The following is a 22,974-nucleotide window of genomic DNA, read 5'->3' on the forward strand; positions in this document are numbered from 1 at the left end:
TCTTTTTCTAAGTTCCAGTCTCAAAAGAACTGAACAGTGTTGGCAGACAAATTAGTGCTGTATTAACATTTTGTTTTTATTGAAGTAATCTATCTAGGCAGGGTCAGGAGTGTTATTTGCAATAACTTTTCAGCCTTGCTTCTTGGTGCCAGAAGACTAAACATGGCTGCTGCCATAACGTACAGTGTGGCATGGCTCTTCTGAATGATAGGAGGGGAGAGGAGAAGATATTTGCCTATCTCTTTTAATTGATTTCCTCTATCCTTCTCCAACAAGCTGTCAAATTTGAATGTTTGCCCCAGTTTTCTTTGTCATATGTAGAGATAGTGGGTTGGTTGTTCAGAGCTGGCAGGAATCAGCAGATATTCTGCCAGTATGGAGAATTCAGATGCGATAGATGTCTTGGAATATTGGGGGAAGCAGTGCGATTCATGCAGTGAGTTGTATTTATAGGGCAGTCACCACCAAAGTACCTGAACACTGAGGAACATGTTTTCCCATATGGAACTTTTCACAGTATTATTCTTTGTAAATTTTGAGCCATTAGTTCTGTAGATCTTTCTACTACAGATTTAGTTCTCGAGTTCATTGAATTTGATTTTTAGCTATCATCTAGGAGTGATTGAAAGAAATTCCCTTACCATTTAAAGAGACTCTTTTATCCTAATTTCATATGAACTCAACACTGGTATTTTTGCACAAAATAACAGATTGGAGTTAGAGGAATAACGTGAGTCCCTACAAAACACACAAGATTGGCTCAGTACTCATTCCTGTTTGCTCCTGCTACCTTGGAAACAAAGGGTGGCATGACAACAAAAGCAATTCAGGAAGAAAGGTTAAACTGCACAAACATTCAAAATGTGTTCTTGTGGGGAAACTTTTTTATTATTTCAGAATGGAGTGTCAGGTTTTAGCATACGTAAGAAAGAATTGTCAGTTTGTTTGAACCTCATCTTTGATTGAAATCAAGACTGATAACTGAAAGATATAAAAAAGTAATTTCATTGTAACAGCACTTTATAAATGTTAAATTTTTAAGAACAAAAAAAATTTCTTAGGTCAGTCTGCAACTAAAAATAATTTTTAATCTGAGCTATTCATGTTTTTTGGAGAAAGTTTTGGGCAAAAGTTTCCTAAAAACATGCAGAGAGTGTTTCTTGTATGTATGGAATTAAACTATTTTGTTTTTCAGATACCTACTCTGCAGTTATTTCTGTCTTGATTGCCCTAGTAACCCAGTTTGGCCAGTATGAAGATATTAAAGTCAAATGTCAAAACATGTCAAAAATAGTATGCTTGAGCTCACATTCAAAATGTAGAAGGGTAACAATATAATAGTTTTTCAGAGCAATGTTATTTTAAACATTTCATAAGAAGCTAACCTATGTAGGTCTGTGTTTTCAAATTCATTAGTACTATGTTTTGCTGCTTAGTTGGGTCATTCAAAGACTATGCCAAAAAAGAAAGAAAGAAGGTATTTATTTTTTTGAATAAACGCTTCTGGTATAGTTTGAAGGTCTCTCTATTCATGCTGAGGCAGCAATGAGGTGAACAAATAGTGTTTGCTTCCCTTTTCAGTTCATCTTCAAGAAGGTCTTTTCTTATTTGGTTAGACTCTTTCAGTTCAGTCACCTAGCAACTTCTAAGGGCCTTTGATTCAAACATTAATCTCTAAATGCAAAACCAGTAAGAAAACAAGGGTCCTCGGAAAAGCCAAACTGAAAAACCATGAGTCTTGAAGTTAGCTGCTACAACTCATTAAGAAGCCATCAGAATTATACTTTAATTTGTAAATACACATTTCCAGTAAGGACAATAGATGTTAAGATTTTCAAAGTCATTTGCAAGTTACCATGCTATTAAATGTAGTTTGGGAAACATGCAGGCGTTGTTAGGTTATGTCTCTCCATATGACCATGTTTTTCCTGAACTGAGATAATTTAATACCGAAATACGTTTGAACTTCTGAAATCCAAGCTAGAAAAAGTTTCCAGCAAGAATTTAAATATTTGTACTGTATTCTACATTTTCAGAATCACTTGCATTAGTTTGATTCCAATTTTAGCAACTATATTTTCATACTCAAACAAGCTTTTCTGCAACCGTCAGAAAGAAAGTTGCAATTCAGTTGATAATAAAATGTATTACAAGTGAGTTTTAGCAGACTTCAACCTATATTTAGAAAAATATATGAAGAGGAAAGATAGGACAGAGAATGTTGAAAGTTAAAGAAAAAATGTAAGAACTATTATGGTATATAGGATCTATCTTGGAACTGTCACATGCTGCATTCCACCAGTATTAGTTCATTTTAAAAATTAGACATGAGCATCACTTGGATAGTATTGTCAATAATCATTTTAAAAAACACAGTAAATGTGTCTATTCTGTTTGTCCATATTTCAGAACACTTGAATGTTATTTCTCTGAAGTATTATAATATGCATGATAGAAAAGGACATTTGTTATCGTCTTAGTATAAATTTGAAACTTTGAATTGTTAAAGAAAATGAGACAAAATTTTGTTTAACCCCTCCAGTTTGCATCAAGGCATTTCTCATATAAGGGGCTTCCAGTGCAGGAAGCTTTTATTTGTCTTTCATGGTTGTACTTGTCACAGTAACTTGGCACATTGTACTGAACTGGTGATGAAAATGGCACACCACTGGAATCCGTCTGCTCGAGTCAACAGAAACATCCATTGCTTCAAATGCTGCTGTGTCGTTTTAAAATTAAACCGGCATGCATAGCCTTCTGCACTGGAATAAGTATTAAACTATATGCATGTGTTTCTCCTACTGCCAGTGCTATAAAACATCACAATTTGGACAGATGAGAGTAGTTTCATCCCCTTACCTAACAAAACTCACATTTTAGAAATACCTTATTAACTTCTTCTCTGAAGTGATGACTTTGTGGCCAGAAGTAAGAAAATGCTTAAAATGTCCCTTAGTAAAACTTGTAATTATTGTCTGTGTTCCCCACTGAGGTGTTTTATGTATTAGTGAAAGGGGAGAAATGTTACCTCAGCCTGTTCTCCCCAAGAATGAACGTCATCACACCATAAAAATCCTTTCATTATTTTGATCTCTTTGTGGGTCTTTCTCTTTTTACTGAAGTATTGAAACATTCAAACATTTCATGTTTGTGATGCAACTTTAGAATTATGATTAGAACAAGTTTATTACTGGACAAAATACAGTACCATACTTATGATAATATGAAATGTTCATTTAGCATCTCCAGGACTAGAAACCCAAAATGTACAGTAGAGACCAAACCTGTGTTCTTCACTAAACCTCAAGCATCTAAATGAAGGTGACAAAATTAGTCATTTATATAGCTATATTTTACAAAAAAAAAAAAAAAAAAAAATTGTTTGCATTTATTTCTTCACAATGCTTACCATTATAATTGCTCAGTTAAAATGCTGTAAAATAAGTATTTTAGGTTATAATTTTGTTATACCTAAACCAGGAATCCTTTGGAAGCTTCTTTACTATGTAGCACCTAGAATCTGGCTGTAACATTTGCTGCTTACAAACTTCCTGCCACCTGACATTTAAGTGAAGTGGGTGAAAATTCTGCATTCAGATAGATCCACAGCAGGATACAGCTGTCAGCAGAAGTCTTTATTGAATTGTATTGCGTGACAAGATTTAGACTGGCACATTGAAACAATACACGTCAACTCCTTCAGAAACCACAAGGAAGTCTTCTTTTATTTCAGTTACAGACTTCTAGTTGTTTATATTTTTCCCTGGATCATTCTTAAGACTGAATTATTACAGTAGAAAATTAAGTTCAGAGTTTATCCTAACATTTTCATGATTCAGTTTAGGAAGCAGATGCTGTTCAGCAGATAAGCAAATTACTCGAACAGTATAGATATAATCTCAGATATAGAACCTCTTTTGGTATAATCCTTTTGTAGATATACGGATATGAAAGGAGCTGTGGTCAGACACACTGAGAAAGGATTTGCTGCCTTAGTACTGAATACATTTTTGAGAATATGGTAAGGGAAAAAATAAGAACATGAGGAGCCAAAGGATTGTAGTAGTCATATTTTTCCAGGAAATTACTTAAACTAGTGTGAAAGAATATTATTCATGATGGGACTCGTGTGAATGAAAATATACAACTGTATCTTCTGCAGTAGAATTCTTTTTCAGGCAAAGGCCATGAATGAAACATTCATACTTTCAATGAGCATATTGTCCCTGAAGACACTCATGTTTTGAGCAAAATAAAAATAGTAGTTGAAAGAATGGAAAAGAGTATTAAGTGTATTAAGTAAAGGAACAAAAATTTTATTCTACAAAGCATGATTTATTTCAAGTTTTTATTATAACACAGCTTTGCTATATTGTTTTGTTGCATTTTTTGTGTGCGTGTATATGCTAGAATAGGCCCATAAAGTTCTAAAATGCCATCACTGGATCAAAGGTCTGAAGAATATTTTGGCAGCAAAGCCACTCTGCTCCCACAAAAGAAGGATTATTACTGCTGTGAATTTCTGCACCTTAAATTGAGGTGAGCTATTTATCTATCCTGGATGACACAGCGTGGTACTTCCCTGTTTTGCCCAGACATTGCAATGTTAAAGTCCTCATGCTTTATTTCCGTTTGGAAACCTACGATACATTTTTAAGGCAGTTTTCAATTACTGTTTCTATTGGGCGTTACACAGAGAAGGGATTGGATTAAAAGAGGTTAACATTACAAACTGTAATCTCTCTTGTATAAAAACCTATGATTCAAACTGGAAATTCCATAGAGATAAGTGTCCTGTAAATGACCCATGATATACAGTGTACACTATACCTCTTTATTATGTTCTTGATACAAATGATACATTAATAGTTTAAATGATTAAAACAAAACTTCATTAGCAGGAAGTAATCAGTGAAATGCATCCTCGCTTAAATCTGCTAAATCTACTAATACTTCTTGGCTTTTAGTGCTCACTGACGCAGCAGTGTAAATTTGATGCAGCATGCGGTTCAAAAGCTTCTTAGGCTCTTTTAATCTTAAAATCATTAAGTGATGGATCTACTCAATGTGTTGCTGCATTTGAGGGACAGGTTTTTGCTACAAATGAAGACCTACCACGTGAACACAGATTTTCACCTTGAGAATCAACTTCTTTACCAGTTAATCTAAAAATCACATTGCTAATCTATGTAGTGGCTGGCTACATCCTAGGCACTTTGTGAGCCATACACACAGAAAATATGTTAATTCTCCACTTGAAAAACGGTAATAGCAGAATTCATACCACAACCTCTGACTCAATTTTATTTTAATTTTGTCATTTCTGTGCAAAGTGTGCTGTGAGAGTACAGACTGCTTTGTAAACTTGTAAAACTGGACACATCTGAAAACTACTAAACTTTTCCATAGCATGAAGATGTTAAATGCTGATAAAAACATACATGTGAATTGAACTTCTTATCTTATCCATTCTAACTTAGTTTATTGTAAGAGGTGGTAGAGATTCATAGGTAGAAGCCACTCCCTTGTCTAGTAGCCAAGAGCCAAAAAATCTGAAGTCCTGAAAACGAACATTTAACTGGACAGAGGTTTCGTATGGATCATATTAAGCCTGTGGTAAATGCTCCACAGAACTCAGCCTCAGAAAACATGGAGTCTAACTGCTTTTCATTAAGTTCAGTGATTTCTGTTAGAAAACTTAATGACAAAGGTTGCAGCTAGGAAAAGTTAGAATATATTTTGCTCATCAGATAGAAAAGAGGCAATTAAGACATCATCTAGGTCAATGAATGAGTCTAGACACACTAATAGCCACTAGGGAATTTGCATCTATTCTTCCAGATTGCATAATATGTCCAAAAATTGGTCCAAAAAGGGAAGGAATGAACTGAAAATGATGAAAGTCAGTGTGCTCTATTTATAGGGGACTTTGGTTTGACTGTCCTTATGCATGTGCAGCTTGGTCCTAAATGAGCTTTGTGCTGCATTTTCTGTATATGGGGTGAGACATAAAAGTTGACATGATCAAATGCCCAAGCACTCACGATGTAGGAGGGCAGCACTTAGACACTAGAATAAAGATAAAACAGTTTTTAACCTGAAATCCCTAGGAAAGAAATCTTCAGTAAGTGTCCTACTAATGGAAACCAGAAGGCATGAGGCAATGCATTAGTTCTTGTTCAGTCACACTAGCACAGGGAATTCTCATTATTTGATGCAGTGTGCTCAGACAAACGAGCCAGGTGCATCAGCTTCAGCCAAGCAGCAGTAGCTGGCTCTGAGCACAATGCATACACAGATTATCCTATTAATTTAAACCTTATTTTATTTTAACCAACCTACAGGATGAGATCAATCCATTCACATTTAAATGCCAACACTGTAAATTTTAAACTCGGATGTCTTGAATCCCTTTATAGCGTACGGAGAGGAATGGATTCTCCTTGGATGTGATTAATCTCATCCTAAAGCATTTTTTTAAAGAGTAGTATCCACCTTTTCTAATGGGCAACCTTTCCACATGATGCAGACAATTTACATTGGGATGTGATAAAGCATTACGTCTTTTAAAAAAGTGCCTGCTTCCCTGCACTGCTTATAAAGCAGTGAGCTCAAACGGATATGATCTCTGTAAATGTCTAAACATACAGATGAGATAAATCCCACTGGTGTTCATTTTTAAATCTGTAATCATCAGGAAACTGAAGACAATCCCCTCCTACTGATGAATCGTAATGCTTCAGGAAGGACAGCATTTTTATTTATGAATAAATGTCAACTATAAACCAGGAGAGGAAACCAAGTCATGTGTCACTCGAGCAAAAGTGAAGACCTGAATCTATGTTTTAACAATAGTGTCCATTAGCTTAACAGGTAGGAGAACTCTGCTGACTTTGTATTTGGAGAAAGCTGGGAGGGTATTAACACAAATGTAAGCACTATGCAAAGGAAGCAGCCATGTGAACGTAAATGCCTTTTCCTCTTAAAATAAAACAGACTTTATTGTAAATTCCTCACTACCAGAATGATAAACGTGTACATCATTACTGGAAGTAGAATTTAAATGGACAAAGTATGCCTGAGAGGGGAGTTGTTCTCTGAAAAGGCTGAAAGCCTTTTGAGTATGTTGAGGTTTTACTAATTTTTATATCAAATCGAATAACTACCCTGAAATAGGAATAATTTTCCACATTAAAAAGATTGCATGGGGTTTCATTATTTTCTTCTTTTACCATAGGCCATTTTTAAAACCATTTAACAAAGCCTCACGTGTAAGATCCTGAAATGAAGAGGCCAACATAAACCGTGGCAGCTCAATTTGTGTCGTACAAAAGCTCCTGAAAACATGCTAAAATATGCATCACTGTAAATCAGAGCAGCATGTGCCAGTTACTATCAAAACACCACAAGTATAATGGAAGTTCATCAGGTTTTGGTTACATTTTAGTTCAAAAAATTGAGCTAGCTAATGCAAAACATAAAAATTTTTAAAATAACTTAAGAAAGAGTTTGACTTTGCAGCAATCTATTTGGTTTATGTTGAATGACTAATTTACAGATGCTCTTGATTGTAAAGAGCCAGTATTTTAATCCATACAGGGTTTCTTGCAGGTGTAGGGCTGGCCCTTTTTCATTAAAAGCATTGGTTTCTTTTAGTAACTGTCCTGGTGAATTCACAGTAGCTGATTTGTCACTAATCAATAGATCTCAGCCTGCTTTTTTGCCTCTCTGTAAGGTTCAGTGATTCACTGTCTCTTTCAAAGGGAGCAAACCCACAGCAGACAGCATCTTATTTCAGAAGACTGTTTGTCTGATCAATGTTTTTCCATATTCCTTACGTTCAACGTTTTGTATTTATCAAATCTGTTAATAGCATCACTAAATTAATTTCACGGTGCAGCTGTGTTTAGCAGTATAGCTGAAAGGTAATCCCTCTTTCCTGTTAGGATTTTGGGAATAGTAACTTTTTGATGCAGCATTTTATTATTAGAGAGGGCAACTCTTTCAGTCCATGCAGTGATGGTGTTTCAGTTAGCAGCCATCTTCTCGTCTGCATTGAAATAAACAGCTGAGTATGCGTCGTGTTCTGTGGAAGGGCTTTCTTCACTGTACTAAACATTATGAATGTGCGCTGGGATGAAGGTTTGCTTTCTGCAACCCATATAAGAACTTGAAGTTGTTATAAACATCTTGCCAGTAAAATAGCTTATTTTTTTGTCTTACTTTTGACAGCAAAAGTGGAATTAAGGAAGAACTAAAGGAGAGTTGAATAACGGATTCTGCCAGAATTTCTTACTAATGTAATATGTTCTTATTAGATTAAAGTATTAAAAAAAAAAAGCTCAGATTTGCATATTTCTTTAATGCGTTATTTTGAGCTTCCATTGAAGCAGATACACTTTTAGCAGATTGACTTAAATGCCAATTGGGTAACAGAGCAAGAAGAAAAGCCATAATCTTTTTCTTTAGATCAGAGAGTCATTTAAAGCTGAAATACGACTAATTACCACAATTGAACTTGTAAAACCCCTCACATTTGTTAATAGACTTACTGTGTTAACGTCTTTGTGAACGGATGTAAAATCCAAACTAAAAAAAAACCCCACATTTGTGTACTTTTAAGACACAAATATGATCTTTTTTCCCTCACAAAGATGCATGAAATACCAGTTTATGCTATGTATCAGTAGCTTAAAAGAAAAGTTTATAATTTTCTGTGGCTTTTCTACAAAAGCTTAAATCAATTGAAATAGTGTCTTTTAAAAACATCTGGTTTACAGAAATATGAAAGTTCTGTGATAAGAATGAGATTCTATTATGCAACAGGGAAATTAATTATGAATTCCTGATTACAGTAATACCTGGTATTACTATTATTAGTAGTACTAGTGTTAGCTGTTGCTTAGCAGAAGTATGTCCAAGCTGAAAATGTGAAAATCCCTCTTAGTTCTGCAGTTGTACTGTAAGGCAGTACAGAGAAGAAAACAAATAAAAAGGCATTGAAATAAAGAAACTGGAGCTCTATCCTCAGCAGCTTCAATGCACGTTGTCAGCACTGCACATTTTAAAAATAATAGAGCACATTTTTTCTGTTCCTTTTTTTGTTGCTCATCTTCAATTTGTTCCAAATTCTGAGTCACTTTCATAAATCTGTTTATAAGGACTTTTATCCAGTCAGTGAGTTTCAGAACAAATGCATCCATTGGCTTTTCCATTGTAGAAATTCTCATCAATCACATCTAATATAACTCAGGCAGCTTCTGTGGTTTTTTTCCTAGAATTTGACAATTAATATTTCAAAGCACAGTCTCTGGCTTTAGTGGTACGTAATGTTAAAATAAATGAGTTCGCTGATGGCTGGGGAAATGGGACAAAACCTGAAACAGGAATTTTCCCATCTGATCTTCATTGTGAAGACGTTGGTGCTGTTCCACAGCCCAGGTAAACCGCCCCAAGTTGGCAATAGCCTGGTCTTGCCCTGGAGCTGCGGTTCATGCAGTGCCTGACTAATTGCCTGCACACCAGTCCTTACTTGTGCAGTAACTTGGGGGTTTTGCTGCATCAGCATATCAGTCATGTGCCAAGGAGGGAATCCTTGGATAAGTGTCCTTGAGCCTACTCAGCTAAGAGTGCCAGCAAAAAGAGCCTGGTCTGGGGCAGGAATAAGCAGCTGGGGAGTGGGGCAGGTACCGGCAACTTGTCTTTAAGCAGGGATGCTGGTTTATGCCTGTGTGGAGGAGCTGCGAAACTACAGACTAATGCTCCTTTCTTTAGTACAGAATTTGACAGGCTGAGGTTGTTTAGCTTCTTTTCTGCCCATCAAGCACAGACAGCCTGTGCCATAGGAGAATTCTTGCCGCACTGAAACTGTAGACATTAGTTGTAGGTTTGCCCTCCAATTTGGAGGGATGTTTTTACCCAGACTAGTGAAGACACTTATTTTCCAAAGAAACTTTCTATGGAGAGACTCCAGCTGTGCTCTTTTGTGATGTCTTTGCATTCTCTCCCCCTCTCCTGGCTATTTGCCTAAGACGCAGTTTAGTCCCATTTTAACATTCCGCACTGAATTTATGAATGACATATTCGCAAATTAATCATGACAGCTTTAAAGCAAAGTTCCTGCCACACTGAAAATTCATGTTGCATCCAGGTATTAATGGAAGTTTGATTTCTTATATAGTACTTTGTTGATGTATGATATTATTCTGTGTGTGGGATGCACTTTTTCAAACTTTGGTGCCTGAAGTTAGTTCTACATTTATTATACCACTTCAACATAATTCATGTAGGATTCATCTGTTTTCATGCCAGTTGAAATCTATTGGAATTTGTTATTTTTTCCATCCATTTCTGTAACAGTTTCACATTGTTTACAGAGAGAACATGCAGTTTTATATAAATCACTTGGTTTCATGCAGTTGTACTGCGTTATTTTACTCAATTTGTGAAGGATTTAAGCACCCTGCAGTGTGCAGCACTAAAAGTCATAAAATGATTGAAAATAAAAACTATTTTGGGCTGAAATAATGGACTACTCATAATCAGAAATATTAAACAGCATTTAAGAAGTGTGGGTGAGATGTAATGAATGACCTGCATTATATAAAAGGGCATTATTCAGGCTATTGATTATAAGGACTTAAATCCAAATCTTACAAGGGAAAAAGTGGCTTTTTTAATCTTGCTCCAAACTAGCTATGGGAGTTTGTTACTCAACCGAGGCCTAAGGATAAACATTGCGAAGTACAGACATCGATCTATTAGAATTTCGACATTCAGTGGGCAATGTTGAATGTCTGAATTACGCGATTTGTGAAATAAGAGATGCAGAAACATAGACTGTAGCACTGGGGAAACTGCTTAAGCGAGGTAGTTTGCCACAGACTTTCTGGATTCTGTACTCTGTTCAAGAAACCTTGATGAATTTTTGTCTGTTCTCAGTTTTCACCCATCATCTTTGTATGGGCTTCCTAGCACAACGAAGAAGTCTCGTCCTGTTGAAATGCTTTGATGTTGGTATCCATGTTTTTTTTCTCTATATGGATTCATGGAAACTACTCAACAGTTCAGTATGTGCATGTTCCTTTGCTGTGACTGTATCTATTTTCTTGCATGCATAGTTGCGCACTTGCATGTGTGGATGCAAGCACTTTTGTTCTTGGACTGGTGTGGTTTGGAAATATGGGACCTGATAGCAACCAACTGCTGTGCTATGCTGCCCGGCAGAACGCCGATCCGTGTTTCATGCATTATGTATCTAGTGACTAACTGCTCCCAGATGTCATTTTGAGGCTGGATGCCAGACTGAGTGTCTGTTTTCTGTTGGTTGGGTTTTTTTCTAGCCCCCCCCGCCCCCTCCCCAGCTCCCTGGAGCACTAGAAGAGTGTTACAGTTAAGTAGAGAGTCTAACGACACAGACTTTTCTGACCTATACTTAATTCTTATTGCGGAAAAATAGAACAGATCCATTTTAACTTATCCAGATACCTAGCAGGGTGCTTTATACTATGCCTCTAGCAGTAACTTACCTTTTAGAATGGAGGGATCCACTAGTACTTTTATTAGTTTTGGAATAATACAGCATATCAGGTATCCATAAATGCATTGTGGAGACTTTGTAAAAGACCAGTTTCTAAGGATGCTAAATACATGTTATAAAAAGGCTAAATTGCTTTGTTGCACTGTATGTAAGAAGTGGGACAGTTAAGTTAGTGAGGGAAAATAGTTATGTCAGAAAAACTTTAAAGTTCAAAAGAAAGTGGTTTCTTTTCAATAAATAATCATAAAGTTTTTCTTATTTTTTTAACACACATGAAAAACAGATTTCTTACTTATTTGTAATCTGTGATTTTAAAATCTGTCAACTGAAAGCTCAAATTTTGGTATGGTTTCCTTACCAAGTGATAGATATGATGTGCAATTAGAGAACGCTTTAATTTTTTCAGTTGCCTTTATGATCTCTTCTAAATTGCTAATATGTCATACAGTAAAACCTTGAATAAAAATAGTCTGAAAAGACAGTACTGACAGATACTAATTTGCTTCACTTTTGGACTGTAGACCCTTTACAAATGTTCCATGGTGAGTAGGAATGAGTTGCAATCTCTTCTTTTTGGTTTTGTTTTTTTTTCTGGGGGGTGGGGAGGGTTGGGGTGAGTCATGGCTTACTGAATTCCAGTCTCTTACTGCTGCTTGAAAATTCTTGGCCTGTTGTAAGCAATTATGCTCAGATGAATGTCAGCTGACATTCATGCCTCATTTTTTACTTACGCTAATATATTGCTTTTAGTAAATATATGGAATAGGAAATAGTGTTTACCTTTCCATATCATGAGAACACTACTCATTCTGTCTGACATAAACTAAGAAATAATGTTTATATTGCTGCTTCAGTGAGCCAGGAAAAACTGCACAAATATGTCATGACCATACAGTGGAAAATGCTTGTATACTATTTTCATAGTCAAAGTTGTCTATGACTTAATATCAAGAATAGCCGTTATTCTTTATAAGAACTAAGAACTCAGTTGTAGGCTAAATTCTGGGGAGCATTTTGAGGTAAAGATCAAATTTTAGGAGTGCTGTCTATGCTTGAAAACTGGTTTTAAATCCTTGTCAACCATGTAGACAAACTGAAGAAATCTCAGTTCTTTGACTTAGTCATGCAAGATGGGCTGGGTTTTAACATTCATAGAGGTTGGTATTGCATGGTTGCTTTATCTAGTATAAATCTAGGCTACTATGGTGGTCTTGGAGTTCTATTTTTGTGCTACATGAACTTTTATGTTTTGTCTATTGAGCTAGCTCAGGGAACTGGTCCAGCTAAAACCTAACCCTGCCAGAAAAAAATTGACTGCATAAATGTTAAGACATAGAAGCAAGCAGACAGGGCCACTGGTTTTGACAGCAACGTGCCCTATGTCAAATTAAAGTGGTCACTTAACCATGACTTAAGAAATCATCGCTATGTCAGCTCTGCATGCTGATGTAGTGTTTCCCTGAGACTGCAAACGTTTGAGCTGGCAAAGTGCTGGGAACCAAAATGTGTGAAGAAGGGCTTTACATGAAAGCTTAGTGCTGAATTAGTAGACTGAGGGGTACAATTAATTGAGTTTTCCTGAATTCATGCTCAAAATGTACCTTTAACTTTAAAAGTTACAATGACTGTATGGTGACAGATTCCACTGACTGTTGCCATACTTGTTTTCTTGTTGCAGATCTCCCATCTCAAGCACTTCTATTTTTTGAAATTTTTTTTCTTTAAATGTTGTACTGCAAATGCAAATTATTCATTCATAATTACAAGACATGTTTCCATGGTTTCATATTTTGTTATGTATGTACTACCTGCCTCTGAGCCCACAGGTATTTCCTATAAATACCACTTTTGCTATTTGGAATGAATTACTGTAACTTATGTCATTTACCAACCATGTAATTTTGATAACTACCAAACGTAAGAAATTAATCTACTTGTCATGGGTAAATAATGTACCCTTCAAACCTACTGGGGAAAAATAGTGTTCCACCTATTGGCTGAGGGCTTATTTTCTTAATTCTGTAATCTGTTTCTCTATGTGTTTGTTGTCTTCTGTGTTGTCTTACGTTGGCGATAAATTTCTAACTATAATTGGTCTAATGTGTTTTACTTCTTGGTGCACGTTGGTTTTTTTCCTGAGAACTTGCAGTTACTTTGGGATGAAACTATGTTTTCAGTGACTGATGAGACTAGGAAAGTAATATTGAAGTTTCTAGCAGATGACCCTTTAATACGATGTATGTAATTAGATAAGACTTGCAACAAATATTGGGCATCTGTTGGGTAACATAAAAATAATGAAGAGAAACAGCAACAGGAAAAATCTCAAATTAACAAAACCTCTTCAGTGTCTTGATATAATACTACTACTGAAACAGAATGGGTAGGTAAGATTAAAAACCAGACTGAACGCTTTGAGAAGAGTGTCTAAAGTGATTATCAGTTGGTTTTATTAGTATCACTCATGCCCAAAAGGAGATGAACTTTCTCTTTTTCCTCCTTACCTTTTGAAAATTTCAGCCATATCTTTTGAACCTTTTTATTTTAAACTGCTTTATGCTATTCAAGCCACACTTTTGATAGGTTGAGAGAGGAAGAGAATAATTATTACAATTAAAAAACAATAAATAAAAAAAAATCTGTGTTTTCTTGGAATGGAACTTCTGGAGGCCGCAGGGCAGGAGTGGCGAGTGGCTGCTGGCTCTTTGGTTGTGAAGTTGTAGTCATCCAAAAACCTGGAGAGAAGAGGAGGCGAGAGGCTCGTACCATAGACCATCAGGAGCCGCTGTTGTGTGACGCTTTCTTCCAATATACGTCCCATCCCCTGCTTTTACCCTTTGCATCTTCTGGTGGGTCACCGTGAGGGCAACGTGGTAATCAGCTGTCAACTAGAAGTCTTCAAACTATAATAACTATAAGCTGGAGAATTCTGTAGTAAGCAATTCCTTAGCACTTGGCACTGAGGGCCACGCTACTGTAGCTACCGCCTGCTGCCCGCCCCGGGTTGATGTAGTTGGTGCCAGTTGGTGGTGGTCACGTATCTTTAACATCTTCCCTTTTGTTAGTTGATTGGACCATTATTTTCATGTAAGTTATAAATTACTAGAACTGTAATGTTTATGTATTAATACCTTTTTTTGTGTCCAGGAAAAGAAAACTACCAAATTAGAGCTAATGCAGAGTACATTACCAAATCTGAATCATACCAGCCATTGCAATCCAGTACCAAATGGGAATGCCTGTATATTTTCTAACTAAAGATACTATTTATTGCACTGCAAATACAGTAATACAGTGAATACTGACAATTTCATTATATCAAAATGATTTGGTGTAGTGTCAGCAAGAGACTAAATAGTGCCTTTCAAGGATTTTTGTGCCTTTGAGGCACAAAATTAGTATCTTTCATTTTTAATGCAGACATTTTAGCACAGAATGTACCATAGAACAGGTTACAGAACTGATTAATTGTGCAAACAAAAATGAGCTAATTGTTGCAGTTTAAAGTGCATTTAGATAGCAAGTTTGACACTTACAGAGATAATCCTTAAGCAATACAAGGTGAGGTTTTTGTGACAAGATTTAAGAAGTTTTATAGCTGTCTTGTGATTTCGGCCTTCCCCATGCTGAAAGAAACTAGAAAGCACAAATGAAATTGGACTGAAGAGAAGGAATTGTGTCTGGGCTTATGTTTCTGTGGATCAGTATCATGAGTTTCTTCATACTTAAATTTATATAATTCTATACCGCACATAAACTTTAAATGGCACATAAATGCTGTTATAACATTTGTTTTGTGGGATTAGATCTTTCATCCTTTAAAATGAGATTCCTTCCTTTACAAAGATAAATAAAGTAAATATGCAATGTATGAGTGTTTTGCCGTAATACATTTGAAGCCCCATTGTGCTAATCTGTAATCATGATTATGTGAAAGTTAACATCAAAGGATTCTATCATCTTTTTAGTGACTTTTGCACATGTAAGTAAATGTAGAATTATGTGATTTATCTTTGCTGTGTTATCAATTGTGAAGTGTTCTCTTATCAGGATTGTGTCCAAACAGGTGTTACAGGAAGTTTATGTCTTGTAGCTTAGTACCTGGGATATGGCTCTGTTCACATTTCAGACATCTTTTTCAATGTCATCCTGGCTTCACTTCTTCCCATCCTGAAGAAAAATAAATGCCGTCCTTTGGCAATAATGGAATTAGTGTGTGGATTGTGTTTACTGGAAAGTAAGGTTCATTAATTTTGTTAGTATGTTATAAGGTTTCTCAAACAGAACTGAAAGCCTATACTTAATTTCAAAATAAACTACAATACTTAATGTTCAGTTCTTGGCATTCAGATCTGGCATTTCACTTGTTATATTTGTGTCCATACAAATCATACTCAAAGAAGGAAATGTTTTGGTTTACAGCCACCAGAAGCTTGATATCATTAAATTATTTAGTGCTGAGAAAAACAAGCCATAACATTAGTACTAAAATATTCTAAATTATTTCTAAAAACTTCATGGTAAAACCTTACAGCTGTACCAGCATGCTTTCTGTATTTCATCGGTTTTCCATGCTTGGAGCTGTGAATGGATTCAGACGTTACTGTGAAGCGTGGTGCAGGCTGCATTAAATTGACATTGTGGGTGATTTAACGTGAGATGAAAGATTCAGAAATCGTGTAGTCTTTCGGGCATTTGTCTTGTGTGCATTAGGCATCTCATGACTGAACAATAAAGTTTTCAGCTCGGCTGGCAGCAGGAGAGCCAGGGCTCCGACAAGCTGGTCCTGGGCTCGGTGGGCAGGGGCAGAACTGGAAGAACGTGGCGCGTGATGGCGCCAGGCCTTGTAAGAGCAGAGCCATTGCGATTGCTCTTCGGTTTAGAGAAGGTTTACTCATTGAGGACGTAATACTTTTTTCATGCTAGATGATGTGACTGGGATTCAGGGAGACTGTGTCTTGCAGCATTGGTAGAGGCAGTTACCGTGATTTTCCCAAAGTTTGTTGCTTTCTGTTGGCATCCAGGATTCCAGCTTTATTGCAAAACAAAATCCAATAGCTGCCTTTTGGAGATCGGTTTCATCTTGTATCCCGTTGTTTCATTCAGTCGTAAAATATGTACAGCCTGTGCTGCTTTGTACTGCTTTCTTTCTCAGCCCTTTATTTTTGCACTAGGTAATACATCAAACCAGAGGCAGCTGCTTTATTTAAGACATCTCATTTCTGCGATTAGGGTCACTGCTGAATTAGTTGAAAAAAATCTAAAGAACTGAAGTTCAGTGTTCACAAGAAACATTTGTGGACTTTCGTATTGTGTTAGTTCTTTAATTGGAAGAGCTGTGCTGTTCCTCACTGATGTGCTTGTACACAGCTACAAAGCAGGTTACGGCAGACACCCAGAGTGGCTTTGTTGCTGGCATACAACGTGTTAAGATCAGCAGGTTTTTAAGCTGAAGTGGATTCAAACTACAGAGTGATATAAAAAGTCTGTGATTGTGGGTCATCTTTTTTGCTGTTACAAGTTCTTGAAATAGCTATTCCAGCACCATTTTTTGATAGATGACTTCTGGGTTATTATTCATTTATAAAATGGGACACCTCAAAGGAGAGAGATTAATAGCTTTGTGAAATTTTAGCAAGGACTTTACATAGAAACAGTTCTTTGTCTTTCTAAACGTACATAATTAGCAAGTAGATAGAAACAATGTTGAATACTTCATGTTACATTAAATACTTCAATATTTTGAAACTCATCCTCAGTTTTGCAAACATTGCACTACAGTTTTAGGGGTAAAAACAGTATCATATACCTTCTATTCCCTGTAACGGAAGGCAGAAATGAGAAAACTGGTATAATATGTGTCTGAATATAATATTCAGACAAATCTGAGTAAGTTAGGTGAGGTATTTCACTACATCCAAACTGTTTTAAAAATGTTACATATATAGCTGCAGGTATAGATTTGTAATTTTATCCCACTGTACTACCAGGTCTGTGGAAATTGTTTGGGTAAATGAAAATGTATATGCCTTCTCTGCCAGGCATGCAGACTGTATTTATACACTGTTGAAGATCTTGCAAAGCCAGCTTACCAGCGACATCCATCTGTTTTATACTTAGTGTAAAGGAGTTAATAACCTGAGTAGTTAAGACTGTCCAGATGATCTGTTTAATCCTTTCACACAGATAAGATATTGTTGCAGTTAACCATTACTTTCTCTTTCATTTTTAAAAATATGTAGTACAGATCTTATTTATGTCCTCCCCCCAACTTATTTAGCCTAATTGAATTTGACAAAATTGAAAAAGAAAGTCTGTGCAGCAAGGTCAGATGTATGAACCTGAGGATATGCAACCCAATTACTGACTGATAGACTTGAGACTTAGAAGTAGAAATCAGCCATTTATCAATATTGGTTTCATGTAGTCTCTATATTTTGACTTCAGCACAGGTGTTTGATGCTGCTTTGAGAAGGTAGTTTGAGTTTTGCAGAAAATGCAATGAAAATAAAGATAATCCATGAAGCAAGCAATGTGTAGCACTATGCAGATTAGTGCTGTAAAGGTGCTGTGTGACCTCGTGGTGTTACAAAAGAGCTTTAAGCAGCTTAGTAACAGGTTAAGGTGATGGGGAGAGACGGTTGTTTTTCTTCACTATGTTATCCTGGAACAGACTGTATTTCGCTGGGCTGTAGGCTGTTGTAGTGAGAGAAGTGTTGTAAATGCCAAGTAGAAAGATTGCATATAGCAGTTGTAAGCGTTAGCCTGGGTACTCTCTTGAGATAGCACTCTCTTCTAGATGGGGTGAAACATTGGCAGAAAAACTAGCTGATGTATTATAAATTATATATGTTAAAAAAGTTAGAGTAATGTAATTTTAAAAAATTCCCTGTGGATTTAGTATGTTAATAATATTCAAAGGTAGCATTGCTTCTGACTTGTGTTTGGTTTATAATCTACAGCCTTGTTTATATTTAATATAAAAGGGATTTTCATTATTTTTTTACAAGTTATAATATATTCACAAAAAGAGAAAGACAAGTATTGCTAAATCCTTCTTCTTAAATGTTAGTCTTCTTGCTCTGGAAATACTCTATTATTGAGTTTAGACTATTCTAGTAAATTTATTTAAACAGTACTGCTTATTTAAATAACAAATGTAATTGGTATTTAAATTATTTGTCTATTTTGAATTAGTACCCTATTTTTGTTTAATGTAATTGCTATATTTGATCTTAGAATGAACTAATGCATGCCATGTGACAAATTCATTCATTGCTTGGTGTCGTGCAGAAAACACAAGTCAGCCAGTAATATGGGCCCCTTGGGGAAATTTTGTGGCCTCACTGAAAATGCAAAGCATGCGAAACAGCAACATAAAAATTATGCAGCGCTCCAAGCTACTGTAGAGGCCCTTAAAGTTCTTTAGTACGTTTTGAGAGTAATGCACAGAGTGATTTCATGCTTACTATACTTCTGTTTTAACTCCTTAGTCCAATTCAGAATCAATTCTTGTTCAAAACCCAAAAGCAGAAACCAAACAACAAATATTGAGTGTACACAGAGTTATTTCCCTGTTGTTGCCAATCAGACCTCTTCTACCACTTCCTTTGGAAGAATCAATACTTGAAACCTAGAAACGAATTATGTAGGCAAGAAGATGTATACCTGTTGTTGGGCAACTAATGATGTCATGACAGTGGAGCCACATATTTGAAGTTTGTTTAGATGGGAAGATGATACACAATTTTTACGGTGGTTAAGATTTTATAAATTTATCATTTGAGTTGGGAGAATAATCCTGACTATTACAAAAATGAGTCAAAAATGACTTGAAAAACCTCACTGATTTCTCTATAGATGACAACTGGCAGTTCAGCTAGACTCTCTTAGAAATGCATTCTCTGCACCCTTTATATTTGCAGCTTAATTTGTTTTACTGAATAATTAAATACTGTGGTGTAGTCGAGATATTCATGTCTATCGGAAAGGCTCATCTTGCCTGTTGTTTTTCTTCCACAAGTGGGAGTATAAAAGTGATTTTTTAAAATAGCTGTTGGACATTTTCTAATAATTCCAAATCGTAAAGTATATTGCTTTTGTCTTGATATTTTGCCCCTAGTTCTTTGGAGTTCTTGTGGTTGTAGAGCTTTTCAGACATATGGCTAAATGATGTGTAGGCGACTGGGGCTCAACAATGGGTTTTCTCCTTCATAGATCATCTAATAGAGAAGATTGCTTCTGTTATTTATTATTGTAATATTTAATTTCTGTCTCATCAGTCTGTGTCATGTATGAAAGCTACTAGTAACAGTATTTTTTATCAGATAACTCGCACCCGACAATATATCATGATAACCTTCACACATCGTGTAATTTGGAAAACAGTTTGAAATTTATGCCAGTGCCTTGTAACTCTAAGTGACTGCTGAGTGTATATATATATACATTATTAATAATGACATGTTTTTCTCAGTATTATGCACTGAAAGAAGAGTGTTGGATAGAATTGCTTGCCCTCCGTTATGTATCATAGATCCCACAAATCATGTAGTGCAGCTTCTGCTTGTTTGCTTTGAGAATGCACTGAATGCTTCTTAGCACGTTCTTCCTTGTCTTCATGGTATTCATTTAGCATTCTCTGCTCTCTGCGGCATTGCTGGGAGAAGGAGGGTGAGGGATGCAGCATGCCAGTGGAGAACTAGCAGTTAGTCTGTTTTTGCAACACAAGGCCTGTTTTGTTCTCTCCCTTCCCTCCGTGCCCTCCCCTTGCTCCCTCCCTCGGCTGCTCAGAGGGTATTTGTCTCCAGCAAGTCCAGAGCTGGAAAGGATGGAAGCTCACAACCATGTTATATATACCACAGACCAAAACCATGCTGTCAGAACATGAAAATACCTCAGTAATTTTCTTTTTAATTTTAACTGTCAGCCTCGAGGTACCACTTGCTCTTGGGCTGCTCTGCATAATGTGTGCCTGCTTGCTTCTACTTACATGCTTGTTAAAATATAAAGCAAGAAATTTCCTGGCAGTCTCTGCCTAGTAGTGTAATATAACTTTCATTACAAGAAGGTGGTGAACATAATGTGACTTCTCAACAGCTGCAATAAATGATGTGAAGCTATTAACATCTTTTCAAAACAAGTAACAAGTGCGAGCTTATTTTTGATCTCTATTCCTAAAAAAAATGTCATGTTATTTCAAGCAGATGAGATTTTGTTTGCACTTATCCGAACCAAGTAAGTTTTTACATGAATTCTCTAGCTCTGTATTGCTTTGTGAAATTAAGAAACTGTAAAAACTAATGCTAAAATGCACTCTAATGGCTGGATTTCAAAATGAAAATTTGGATGTTAGATTTTATGCATGGAATTGATGGCTGCTAACAAGTGGTTTTAGTTCATCCTTACTCTTTTCCCTTTAGATTTATGATTCCATGACAGTTGCCTATTCTGTTGCTTATGTCAAACTACTTGGTTCTCATTTGAGTATTCTCAAAAGATGACACAGGTCTGATGCTTTCGAATTGCTTACTAAAGAACCAGAGGAGATAGGTAACCCGATAGAAATTCAAATAGGAAATAAAAGATAAAGAATTGAGATGCTATGTTGAGGTGCACACAGCAGTCAATTAGTAGACTGAACAGAAAGGTTTTAAATAGTTCAGTAGTCAACACTGATAGTTGAAGCCTTAATAAGTGACTTTTTTTTTGAATTGTAGCTACATTCCTAAAGGACAAATGCTGTCTGGTTTACTTATTTTGGCAGCTGAATTGGAGTTTCCATTGTAGTGTGATTAGCATCATTGTCACGGAAGTTAGTTGCTAAAGTTCATAGCCATAGAATGAAGCTGTAGCAGAGTGACACTGTTTTTCCTACTTATCTATCTTGACACTTATATCATATTAAAAACAAGGTCGACATTGTCTCTAGTTGAATGAATTCTTTAACACTCTATGAGAGGCTGTCAACTCAGAGATAGGATGTGACTATGGTATTTCATAAATATTGCCTGAAATAGATGCCCAAATATGCAGGGTTTTTTGTAACATACACTCTTGCTGAGTAAAAGCAGAGTTGGAGTAGCCAGTCTAAGATCCTTACTTGAAGGGCAGGCAAAGGTAAAGCATCTCAGTTCTATTACCTTTCCAGAGATATTTCTCAGATCTTTTGCATAGATTATTATGTTGTATTTTGCAACTGTATGATCACTGCATACAAAAGTAATTAGTTAACTTTTTTGTTTTCTGAAGGATGTAACAAGATTTTATTTATGCTCGTGGTTTACTCCTGCAAACATAAATCAGACTAGTCTTCAAGAGTGGAAGGTTTGGAACGAAAATTAGAATTTGGAAACGAAACATTTTTCAGCTGCAAGTAGTATTAATAGTAATTCCCACTTAGTGGTCTTCGGTTGGTAGAAACAAAGCATCAAAATTATAATTGTAGGATTCATTGGAATTTAGATTGATTAAGAAACTAGACAACCAAGTGGGAAGCATACATTCAGCCAGAGCTCTGGCTCATGTGAATTCGGCAGAGCTTATCTGGAATCAGTGGAGCAAAACCCATTTTATTCCATTTGCCCAAAGAATAAACATATGCTATGTCAGAAATAGAACAGTTGGAAACAATTGCTGCATGGGATGATGATGAAAAATAGCTGGAGAAAGATATAAGGGGGATTAGAATGCTTTAAAGCCAGATGGGTGACTTAAGGATGTGAATGAGGCCAGCCTGGCATTATGGTGGAATCATCGTGTGCTGCAATGACATGAAGGTGCACTCGATAACATTTTTCTTGGCTCTCTTCATTAGGTGAAAGGAATTCACATATGCTTTATATGGGAAAGAGAACTGTTAAAGATGCCTCATGAAAACTGAGATAATGTAACTGGGTTTCCTCTGAAGTTGAGGAAATTCAGTGTTTGCAATTGCCAATCATTTGAAATCTGTTTTATTCTTTAGAAGTGTCCCTTGAAATAGTGTATTTTTGTGTATTGGAAATGCAAAATTTAAAGTGTTCAGGGAATGTATTATCTGTAAAGAAATTGTGAATTACTTTTGAATCATTCCATTATCATCACCCAAATCACTGCTTGATGATACGGTGTTTATTTCAAGATTTTCACAATCTGAAATCTAGATTGTTCTGTTTTATTGAAATGTGGACCAATTTTGAAATATCTGAACAAAGCTTAACATTAAGAAAGAATCTGTAGTGAGGGTGAAAAGCTAAAATACCTGCTTCTCAAAGTAAGCACACTCAAGCAAATTGTTTTTTTTATGTGGTTTGGGGGTGACATGTATGACCTATGCTGTGTGACAACCTGTAGCCTTGGTCACATGACATAATTAAATTAAAATGAGCTTTCCTTATCTCAGAAAGAAAAAGTTCTTTGAGATCATTCATAAATTTTAAATGGGAGTCTCATTG

The 22,974-nt window shown here is 36.0% G+C and overlaps 1 protein-coding gene across 2 annotated transcripts in view; it reads left to right on the plus strand.

Annotated features, from left to right (window-relative positions):
* Nucleotides 1-22,974, plus strand: part of PRKCA (protein kinase C alpha) — a 160,822-nt gene that overhangs the window by 36,523 nt on the left and 101,325 nt on the right. The gene's annotated exons all lie outside the window — the stretch shown is intronic.

The sequence above is a fragment of the Tyto alba genome, unplaced genomic scaffold (genome assembly GCF_018691265.1).
Source record: "Tyto alba isolate M040663 unplaced genomic scaffold, T.alba_DEE_v4.0 Super-Scaffold_39, whole genome shotgun sequence".
NCBI lineage: Eukaryota > Metazoa > Chordata > Aves > Strigiformes > Tytonidae > Tyto > Tyto alba.